Source organism: Rhinichthys klamathensis, unplaced genomic scaffold (genome assembly GCF_029890125.1).
Source record: "Rhinichthys klamathensis goyatoka isolate OS25496 unplaced genomic scaffold, OSU_Roscu_1.1 h1tg000178l_1, whole genome shotgun sequence".
NCBI lineage: Eukaryota > Metazoa > Chordata > Actinopteri > Cypriniformes > Leuciscidae > Rhinichthys > Rhinichthys klamathensis.
The window spans coordinates 1,281,560-1,293,862 of NW_026606707.1; positions in this window are offsets into that span (position 1 = coordinate 1,281,560).

Consider the following 12,303-nt stretch of genomic DNA (forward strand, 5'->3'; position numbering starts at 1 on the left):
CGGACATTGCCCTTCGCGCTACAAAATCTGCTGCTCAAGCCCTGGGGAAATGCATGGCCGCCATTTGTGTGTCTGAAAGACAATTGTGGCTCACACTCGCCGACATGGGAGATTCTGAGCGCGCCGCCTTTCTCAACGCCCCGCTCTCTCCATCCGGCCTCTTTGGATCTGCTGTCACGGGTATCGTTGACCGTTTCTCCGAAGTGCAGAAAGCCTCCCAGGCCATGAATCTTTTTCTGCCTCGTCGCGCTAGCTCCTCTGCAGGCCGCTCACGTGACCAGCCTCCTGCACGAGCCCCACTCCAGCGCCCAGCTCAGCACAGTCAGACTTCTCAGCGACGCCAGGGCGATCACTCGAAGTCTGCCTAGCACAGCTGAGGAAAAGACGGCGCTCTCCCCCGCGGCCAGGGACGGACTGGGACTAAAAAACGGCCCTGGACTTTGACTAGGCCCGGCCCAAAGAAATCGGCGCGCGGAAACTCGACAACAATAACGCCTGCCGCCTGGCATGAGTGTCACATGACTTCAATTGTGGCTCATGATACTACCATCCAAATTATAGCTAACAGCATATTATACAATCTATTCCATGCTGTCTTAAAATGAATTTATTACTTAATAATCTTAATTAATTTATGCAGTAATTAATCTTAGCTACTGCACAAATAATAATACCACATCTAAATGAAAATAGGCTAGGCCCTACACCATTACAAATGTAACTTCTGTATTAAAAATCTTCAAAGTTTGTAAGCATTAACTGTAACGTTACCAACATTTTTAAAAGTAAAAGCACAACTAATTTCTTAATATTAGCTACTGCATGTTGCATTTTACAGCTAAAATGTTGAAGTTTAGCTGTTTTAACTACTGTAATCATTAAAAATGTAGCAAGCTGAATATCACTTCCTAACATCATCCCTAGCAAGTAACTTGCAAATTAATTTCTGATTAATTCGGTTCGGGAGTAGTAAAGATAAAAGCCAGCCCGCACTGGTTGGGTCCTTGTATGCGCTTCGTGAGGCACACACACACACTAGCACACACACGCAAGGTCTCTAGCTCGCTCCCTCTCTCTGCCGTGCGCGCGCTACGCATGCGCGCTCTTGCTCGCTCTAGATTCCGGGAGATTTTAACTAATTTGCAAGCATCAGGGAGCCACTATTAATATGTGGGAGACTCCCAGAACTTCCGGGAGACTTGGTATGTCTGTGACTGCGTGTGTGGCGGGTGGTGGGCCGGCCCGCCGGCCGTCCTGGAGTACCGGCCGTTCTGTGATTCTCCAGTTCACACAGATGGCCAGTCCGCCCCTGCCCGCGGCCGGACCGCCGTCAAAGTTTCGCCCTCTGTTAGTCCCCGCTCACGCGGCTACTACAGCAGTGTACCCCGCCATTACCAAGCCGGTCCCCTTTCCCGCTTGCATGAGCACAAACGCCGTTTTCACGGCGACCCAGAGAAATCTCAAAAAGAGCATAAAAGCCTCCTGTGTTGAAAATGTGCCCACAACACTGTGTTCACTCATACACAAATCCATTTCAGTTCCCGTGTTTCTCACAGAGCCCACTCTCATAAAGCGGTTCCAACCCGCTCGAGTTTCAGAGTACATACGCGCGCCCACGAGCCCGTGTGCGCGTCCCACCTCTGCTCACTCTGTTACATGGCACTTAAACTCCTCTCTGAGTATAAGTCCCGCTGTCATAAACACTTTGAGCGCGCTCGCAAAGCCCGCTATGTGCAGCAACATTAGCCATTCACCCCTTAGCGTTACGCTTCAGAGCGTGGGAAGCTATTCCGGGAATTTCCCAGTGGGTGCTAAACACAATAAGGCTAGGCTATCGCTTACAGTTTCACCGCCGCCCTCCACATTTTCGAGAGTGGCTAAAAACTATTGTGAACCCAGAAGCAGTGACACTGCTCCGTTAAGAGATAGCAAAACTATTGTGCAAAAGGGCTATAGAGAGAGTTCCTCTGTCCATGTGCGAGTCGGGGTTTTACGGCCGTTATTTTCTGGTTCCCAAGAAAGACGGCGGCCTCAGACCAATCTTAGACCTCAGATTTCTGAACAAAGTTCTCATGAAGAGACCGTTTAAAATGCTCACTATCAGAAAACTCCTCGCGCATGCGCGCCAGGGGGACTGGTTCATTTCACTAGATCTGAAAGATGCTTACTTTCAGATTCAGATAAATCCCCTTCACAGGCCATTCTTACGTTTCGCCTTCGAAGGCCAGGTTTATCAATACACCGTCCTTCCGGTCAGCCTATCCCTAGCACCCCGTACGATCACGAAGTGCTTGGATGCGGCGGTCGCCCCCCTGCCGAGTCAGGGGCTGCGAATACTGAACTTTTTGGACGACTGGCTGATTTTGGTACAATCACAGAGAGAGCTACTGTCTCATCGTACAGTTCTCCTCGACCATCTGAAAGCTTTGGGCATCTCTGTCAACTGGACAAAGAGCGCACTACAACTCAGTCAGACTATCTCCTTCTTGGGCATAGAGCTAGACTCGGTCACGATGACGGCTCGTCTGTCAACACAGCGCGCGCGCCATGTTGAGCGTCTCGCCGCATCTTTTCAGATGAACAGACTCACACCTCTGAAAACTTTTCAGAAGGCGTTGGGTTACATGGCCTCAGCCTCCGCGGTGCTCCAGGTGGGGTTACTGCGCATGCGCCCGCTTCAGCTCTGGTTGAAGAGCCGTGTGTCTCACCGTGCGCGGACCACGGGCCGCCAGCTGATAAAAGTAACGCAGACCTGTATCACAGCTCTGCAGCCGTGGACTGTGGCAGAATGGTTTCAGCGGGGCGTTTCCATGGGGACCTTTTCTCCCCGAAAAGTCATCTCGACAGACGCATCCAACACGGGTTGGGGTGCGGTCTGCGAGGGCTCACCGGCCTTAGGCCCCTGGTCAGCTCAGGAGAGCCTCCTCCACATAAACTGTTTGGAGATGCTGGCGATCGAGAACGCGCTCACGCGCTTTCTTCCGCGCATTCACGGTCACCACGTGCTGATCCGTTCGGACAATATAGCCGTGGTCTCCTATCTAAACCGTCAGGGCGGAGTCAGATCCAGGAATCTCCTCCGGCTGACAGAACGCATCTTAGTTTGGTCTCAGTGTCACCTGCTCTCGCTCAGAGCGACGCACGTGCCGGGTCATCTGAACGACGGTCCAGACAGTCTGTCCAGGAACCCCATTCCCCCCGGGGAATGGTCCCTGCACACTCTTACAGTCCAAAGGCTGTGGTGAATATTCGGCAGAGCAGAGGGGGACCTCTTCGCCTCAGAAGAGAACACCCACTGCCCAATATTTTTCTTAAAGAGCGAGGACGCGCTAGCCCAGACCTGGCCCAGCCGCCTGCTTTATGCATTCCCTCCGGTTTCTCTGCTACCACAGGTGCTTCAGAGAATCAGGGAAACACGCCACTCGGTGCTCCTCATAGCCCCGTGTTGGGAGGGTCAGACTTGGTTTCCGGAGTTCACTCAGCTGTCACAGACAGCCCCGTGGCCCATTCCAATCAGAGCAGATCTCCTCTCTCAAGCTCGCGGCACGATCTGGTATCCCCACCCAGAGCGCTGGGCGCTACATGCGTGGGTGATCAACAACTACCCGTTGCTTTGCCAGAGGGAGTGTTAAACACGATCATGCAGGCTAGAGCGGCTTCTACTAGAAGGCTCTATGCGTCTAAATGGTCTGTGTTCTCTAAATGGTGCACCGACAGAAACTTGGACCCACGGTTATGCGAGGCTCCTTCCTTGCTAGTTTTTCTCCAAGAGATGTTGGACATGGGCAGGTCCCCGTCCACTCTCAAGGTGTATGTGGCAGCCGTCGCAGCGTTCGTTGAACCCCGGCGCGGCCAGTCACTGGGCAAAGATGGCTTGGTCATCCGCTTCCTCAGAGGAGCTAGAAGGATGAACCCCCAACGCCCCCCTTCGGTGCCGATTTGGGACCTTTCCATAGTTCTCGAAGCTATGAAAGCCCCTCCATTCGAACCGCTAAACACCGTGGACCTCAAATACCTTTCGCTCAAAACAGTTTTTCTGCTCGCGTCAGTAAAACGTGTGGGAGACCTTCACGCGCTGTCCATTAGCGCTTTCTGTCTCGAGTTTGGGCCCAATGACTCCTTAGTCGTTCTCAAACCTAGACATGGTTATGTCCCAAAAGCGATTGGTACCCCTTTCAGGGCACAAGTTATTTCCCTATCGGCTCTGCCTGCATCCGATAGCGAATCTGACTCTAATCTCCTGTGTCCTGTCAGGGCCTTGAGATTATACATTACTCGCACTGCTCCGGTCAGACGATCCGAGCAGCTTTTTGTTTCGTTCGGTGGGCGCACCAAGGGGTTGGCCGCCTCGAAACAGACTCTATCCAGATGGATAGTTGATGCCATTGCAGCCGCATACGCATCAAAAGACCTGCCATGCCCTCTGGGCATCAGGGCTCATTCCACTAGAGGCATGGCCTCATCGTGGGCATGGTCCTGCAGAATTTCCATTCATGACATTTGTGTGGCAGCGGTATGGGTTTCCCCCTCCACCTTTGTCAGATTTTACAATCTGGAAGTTCCCGCCTTGCAGGCTAAACTACTAGCAGTCTAGTATGTTACAGCTCTTCTGGTTGAGCTGCACTATAGGGAGTCATTCACACAGACCGGTTTCGCTCTGTCCCTCTCTATCATGTGCTTATGTACTACACAATCTCCGGCTCGCTCTGCTGGCCTTTGTCACAGGTACATTTAATTATTCCCACTCCTAAGGGTTCCCCGGGGTCTCCCCTGGGACTCATAGTGGATGCTTAGCACGCACGGCGTTGACCAGGTGTTCCCGTAGCGTAAGCTAGCTTACGCAATACGAGAGAACCTCTCGTAAGAGAACGAATCGGTTACCTAACGTAACCTCGGTTCTCTCTAGATGAGGGAACGAGTATTGCGTTCCTGCCCGTGCTTGTGCTACTAGCATTCTCGCTTCATTCTATGAAAACCAGAGTTTACAGCCTGGGGACGCTAATTTATACTCTCTGACCACGCCCGTTTCGGTGGGCTCTGACGCAATGAGAGCAGGTCAGACTCTCATTGGCCGAGAGTTCATTCGCGACTCCTCATAGGCTTAAGCAGTTCTCTGTGAGCGAACCAATGAGCTGCTAGTTAGCCCGCTCATAGTCTGCTGCAGCTGAACTGCGTTGACAATGGATACAAAATTATAGGATAATTTTTTGGCTTCAAATTCTCAGAAAAGATGAATCTTTCCCGTAGCGTAAGCTAGCTTACGCAATACTCGTTCCCTCATCTAGAGAGAACCGAGGTTACGTTAGGTAACCGATTCGATTTCAAGGAAAACGCATTTTGTAACACTTGTAAGTTTGTCCCATCAGGTAATCAAAAATTCGACATACTCTCGCGGTCTTCAAGCCCACTTGATCACTGGGCCAAAATACAGGAAATACGTCAAGTGGTCAAGTGCATAGACTGCAAGTGTAAGGTATTAGGACAGGCCCGTTGTGTAGTAGCATTTTACTGTAATACTCGACTATTTCTGACATATTTCAGCCAATACTGCTTGAGTTTTAATAAAGTAGGAGGCAGTTTAAAGAATACACTGCATTCAATACAAAGGAAGCTGGTCTTCCTTTCGGAACTAACATGTCATGAAAACATGCTGATATGCCGCTAAAACATGCTGACAAACAAGCCTGAATGTTAATGAATGAGTTTGAACAGTTATTTTAATTTTCCATGCTGTATTTCACTAAAAACAATTTGCTCTTTATTAGCCTATAGACAACAGATGTAAAGTTAATCACTTACCTTTCACGGGGAAATGTTTATGTTAGAAAATAAATAAATGTTTTTGTTAGAATGACTTGAATACATGACGTTGTAAAAGCAAATCCCAACTCAGATGGAAGAAAGAGCTTCTCAGATGCACTTCTTAGGTTGCAACAGCCTCACAACATAGCATTGGTGCGCTTTCCATACCATATATCTTTATCTCTAATGTTGTATAGCTTCATTGTCTCTTAGGGACTATTAAGCAAATCTCTTCTCTCAAAATTGTAAGCCACATAGAAAGACATGAATCATTTGGAGATGCGTTTAGAAAATGTTATGGTGCTTGGGTGACTAACAGCCTCCTTGTAGCATTTATTGCTTCTCTAAGGAATGTGTGTGGTAACGTTAGCATCTGGTCAGGGGAGATATTAGAATTGTTCATCTTGTGACTCCTCAGCTGACAAAACACAGGCATAATAACAGATACCCTGAGTGATCTTCATTTATTCTTAAGGCCACAGTGCTAAATTTGTTCTTATAGATAGGTCGAGAGATGCTAAATGCATCTTGTTTTGAATAATAAACACTCTAAATGGCAAAGCTCTTTGTCTCGTAGCTTTCTGTCTGGTTTTAGAAGTAGATGTGTTAATGCATGTGAATGGGATTTTATTAGAGAACATTACATTACCTCTGTAGTATACTTTACACATAACATTGTAATAAATTAAATTAAGAGAATTTGAGCAGAAAGAAGTTTAAGTATCACATATCACTGTTGTCTAGGTAATCCAAATAATAGGTGCCTCATTGAGTTAGGATGGTATAATGCCATAAAATTCATTACTAGCTGACACTTAAAAAAAAAAGCGATGGAGACTAAATGAGTGAGTGGGTGAACATCTGAATGAAAGAACGACGAGCTGGCTAATTGAGTGTGGTCGGGCTGACTACATTAAACAGGTGGTACAATCCAGGGCTTTTATCAGACTGCAGTGTTTTATTTGTCTCCTATTGACAGTAGGATGTGGATGCAGCCTGAATTAATATCCTCTCAGCACATTAAGCAATTTTCCTCTTCTTTCACTGTGGCTCTTTGGTATTCACAGGCTAAGTACATATGTGCTTCAGATTGACACTGTCCGTTTCTAATTAAAGATCCTGCATTTTCACTGGGAATCAACAACATCACATTAGCAAGAAGGGCAATTACCAGATAATGCAGCAGAGAGAGATGAAGTGAGATTTCCTGTCTGATTCAGATACCTTGAACTCTGCCTCAGTTAAAGAGGACACACTCTGACATGAAATGGCTGATAGCTTGTTCTGCTGTCACACGATACTTCCTCTCTGTCTCCCGTCTCATTCGCTCTTACAAACATTACAAGAAGAACATCACACACCACTGGGATGATGACAGGCAATAAAATGCTAACCATCATAAACAAAGAAAAGGGTCCAATATATTGTACTAATATAAAATAATTTTCTGTATTGATTTTTCACAGGTGTTTTACCAGTACTTTGAATTACAGATTGCATTGTGTTGTGTTTTAGGGTCAAATAAGGAAATGTCTGTAAACTAAACTGAGTCCAACTAGAGGAGAAGTTCACACACACATAATCATAGAAGATTTCTTACAAAAATGCTCTTGTTCAGAGGCCAAAAAAGTGCAACATGCTCAGTGGCAGTGCAAAGACAAACATGATTTCAATTCACATTGTCAGTGACAAAATAGACAATAGCACATCTGATGCTATTTAGTGAAGTTCAGAATGTAATTTCGGGAGGAGTGAACCCATGCATCTAATCTTTCAATTAACCGCCAGAGTATAAGCAGCCGCTCCTTGCTCTGGCATCAGCTGTTTTGGCATCCCTCAACCTCCCCAACTCCACCAACATAATTTAGGCATCTTGCTACCATACTCATCATCTAAGCATTAGTAGTGCCATGGGGGCGGGTATAAGCTCGAGTTGAGCTGCTTCCTTGAGCCCCTCCATTGTGGACAGCAAGCCAAATATACGCTCAACCTTATTAGCTTAAAGATTATATGGAACTCGTGACAAGAGAAGCATTTACCATAATGCATCTAATGAAATTGTTAACTTAAAAATGCCTATATCCAACAATATATGTGCTAACACTCATAGTGTCACAGCTGGTTGTCAAGGAAGGAGAGCTAAGGCGAGGATCTAAATGTAAACGATTCTTTAATAATACAAACAAAAGACTGAGGCTTTTTGGATCAAAGAACAGCAAATGTGGGACTGATCGATCGACTAACCACATAGCATCAATGACACAGGGACTCAAAAGAATCAAAACACTGACGATATGCGACACATAAACATCCGAAGCGATAACTGCATAACAATAACAAAAAAAAGAATATCACATACATCAGTCAAGGTTTTTTTTTTACAGAAAACTGTAGTCATTGCATATCTATAGGAGAATGATTCATTAAATCTATTGTCCATTGTACAGACATGTGTCATACAAAAAGAAATACATAAAACAATCACTTGATTACCAAAAATGTGAGAAATTACAGTAATATTTATCAGTGTGATATAATTATTTTGCTCATACAAATCAAAATTCCACAAAAGAAGAATATTAAGACATCACAGAAAACAACTAAGAGACAAATCCTCTTCATTCGCAGGAGATACAGACTTCACATGGAAAATCCCTCTAGATTTCTTCAGCAAACTTAACAGAAATGTCAGAAATATTAGCAGAAATTTGCTAGTACTTCAATTTTTCTACTGATTTTTTCTTAAAACATATACTCATGCCATTGTTACGTAACGTGGTTGTGGAAACAGCTTGAAGGAGAACAATTATAAAAGGCATTTAATGACAAAACTCAGGAACCAGGAGAAAACCACAAACATTAACGAGAATGGATAAAACACAGGGTCTAAATACACAGAGCAAACAAAGGAACTTAAAGAGATAATTAACAGGACACAGGTGAAAGAAATGACTCATCAAACAGATTGGGGAAAACTAGGTCACAGAGAAACACAACACATACATGTGACAGGCATAGGCCTGCTCACGATTTTCAAGCTATTAAGAGAAATGATTGACATTGCACTTCATATATTGATTGTTAATAGTTGTGTGTTCATGAACAAATTATTGTTTTGGAGGAATCTTTTTAAATGATCGAGTCGTTTGTTCACTTCTGTGCACTGGCTATTTTTTATCTCTGCTTTTTGAAGCATGTGACAAATTTCCTGCCTTCAAAGACGGAAAAAGTATTACATTGCGGGGTGAACTGAAGCACTGAACGAAAAAAGCATCAGATGACAGACAGGAGGAGGGGATCTGTTCGTTTGCTTCTGCGTCAATCTTGTTCAACAAGTAGAAAGGGGACTGAAGAATTATATTTGTGTAAAACTGCCCTTTAAGATGACGTAATGACAACATTGGAAGTCATCATTTATTTGATTTTGGCTCACTAATAACACACAAATATAACACTTTCTTCCACCTAGCTCCAATGCAGTCAGTCCAGTAGCTTACAATGATGTAGCCTATAGAAATGTACCCTGAACTAAGCAACTCTGAACTAATTATTTTTGTGGATTCAAAAGATTTTAGTCACTGACATGATTTTGATAAATCAAAACCCCCATTATAGTTGGTATCGAGTGGTGCTTTAGAACCTATAGCAGGGCTAGACAATGAAGGTCCTGGAAGGCTATGACCTGCAGAGTTTAATTCAAAACTCAATTAAACAGAATCAGCTAATCAAGGTACTTGATGTGCTTGATTAGGATTGGAACTAAACTCTGCGGGTCATGGCCCGCCATTAACAGAATTGAATAGCTCTGACCTTTAGTAAAGCTGCAGCGACTAGTTTATTCTCTATAGATAATTTACCCTCTTAAAAACAGAATACTCTGAGACCTGCTGAGCGACAACATTTGAAGGAATCACACGTTTTGTGGTTAGAATTCGACCCCCTCGGGCTGTCCAGAAATTCACACAACAAGAATATTTGTGCATCACAATTCAAGGTTTTTGTATTCCACTGCGGTGAATAATAGTATTCTTATTATTTATGGTATGTACTGTGCACCTTTAGTTAACAAAAACATCAGACTACAGGAGGAATAGCCCTTCTTACCCATATCTTCACTTTCTTCCTCTCTGTACCATATAGTTTTATTAATGTGCTGGCCTTTCCCGACATTACTGGTGCAATTTGTCAGGATGATGTTCATGCAGTAGCAAATTAAAATGATCATTTGCTTAAACTGCTAATAATATTGCTCTCTTTTCCTGTTTATAAGAGGAAAATCAATTATTATACAATAAATATGCTATAAGAGAAAGTCCTCAGACTTATTTATATATACAGGTTTGCTCCTAGTTGGTAATTACGTAATGGGCTTTTGAGGGCTTTCCTGTGGTCTGGGAAAGGGCATCAGAGACTGTAGATCTTCTCACGTCACAGTATTCAAGCTCTAGCCAATTGTTCTAAGCCCTTAAGTGTCACCCATGTTTCGGCTCATTGATCAAGTCCAATAATATCATTTAGACCTTATTGCTTTTGTGCTCTGAGATATAGCCGGCTGACATTTAAAGCACTATTGAGTGAATAGTTGATCTCTGAAGTTGTCGGAATCACCAGAGCAAGTGACTCATATGACGTACTGTATATACGATTTTCTCTCTGACACACAGTCGTGTTCCACAGAGGTACAGATGGAAAAAGTAATACACATTCGATTTGCCTAGACGAAAAGGTGAAACCATACATGTTAGGCTATAGGATGATGTTGGGGAATTAATAGTGACTTGCAAAACAAATTTACAGTGAGATATTTTTTTACAGCATTACACTGTTAAAGGGGTCATGAACTGGATTAGCCTATTTTATTATTTTATAATGTTTCCTGAGGTGCCCTTATAATGTAAGTATGATTTTTACATCAAAAATTGTAATAATTTAGAAATAAAAGGCTTTTTCCTACCCTGATTTTAGCCTCTGACTTAAACGCTCTGTTTTAAGGGGCGTGTCTGTGTGAGACTTCAGTGTAAACGCCCACTGCTGTGATTGGCTGATGTTTGCATATGAAGTAGCTAGTATTACATGTGGAACTCTCTCTCTCGAAATCTTTTTCTAAGTTTTTACTATTACAGCTATCGAGATTAACGAATCGGGAAAAATATTGATCATTTAGATCTATTCCATCACATGAAAGGTTGCAGTGATGAGGATTGAGCAGATGACAGTCTGTTGATCGCGTGAATGCGGTGATCTAATCATTGCAACGCAATTTCTCTCATGAATGCTTTCACTAAATAACAATGCAAACACGATGTAAATGCAGTAAGAGCTTAGTTGTGCAGTATAACAGCATCATTGATTTCATAATGAGTTTTGGCAAGTGTCCAGATAAACTTTCGCTGTGTGATTGACAGTTTGGGCGATTGGAAAGGGAGTGTTCTTTGATTGGTTTCTGTATATAATTTAATCACAGTTTAAATAAGATTATTTTCATCCTACTAAGAGAAACGACGAGAAGTTGATCGTTTAGTCACTGGCTTGATGATGCATAAACAGTACAGAACGATTTTGAGAGATAATCTGTCTGAACTTGAATAATTATAGCCTACATCAGAAATCACTGATCACAGATCAGACATTAGAATAAACATGAATACTTAGCCTACATGTTTGTGGCGTTGCTGGCAGATCCATATTGTCAAAGTCTTTTTGCAAAGCTTGCGCCAAAATTGACCAAATAATCCACAGTGAAATGCACTGATGCACTGCTGAGGCATTTACATTGTTGAAAAAAAAAAAAAAAAACTTTCCTAGCATTAGGATCGTTTGGATCCTGTGTCGATCTTTACTCATTCTCATGTCTATTCACTAACGCTCCAGTGGGCGGGGCCAAAGACGCGAGGATGTAGACGTAGGCGTTGATATTATTCTGCAAAGGCGGTCTTTCGCTACCCTATGACGTCATAAGTCTCCATTTTGAGATCCTGTCGTTTTCTGGCCTTGGTTTCAATAAAAGCAGTTTTTGGAATAACAAGGAAGTTTTGAGTTTTGAAACTTACAGGGTATTTTTATAGTAGGTATAAAGAACTCTTAACTGTAAAAAGATCAAGGAAAATTTTAATTTCCAGTTCATGACCCCTTCAAATCCGCTCAACTTATTTGTCCACACTGTCTGAGCCAGCAAAAAGATTTCAAAAGTTAGAGGGTCTGAAAGACTATGTCTAATTACAGTTGCGTCTGATGTAGCTAATTGTATTTATACTGTATAGGACAAATCTATAAAACAATAGTGGATTTAACATTAAAATGTAACATCTAATGTTAAAATGTCCTCATCCTTACCTCGGGTCATTTTGACCCGAAATTAATTTTTCAAAAGATTTTTAAAAATTGAGTGTTCATCGGAGTGGTCCAAGACCTTAGGACTTTAGTCGCACTTGAACTTGGAATGCACAAAAAAATATAGGTCTACTGGATTCGAGGAGTTTCTGTGGTTAAAATTTTAAAAAG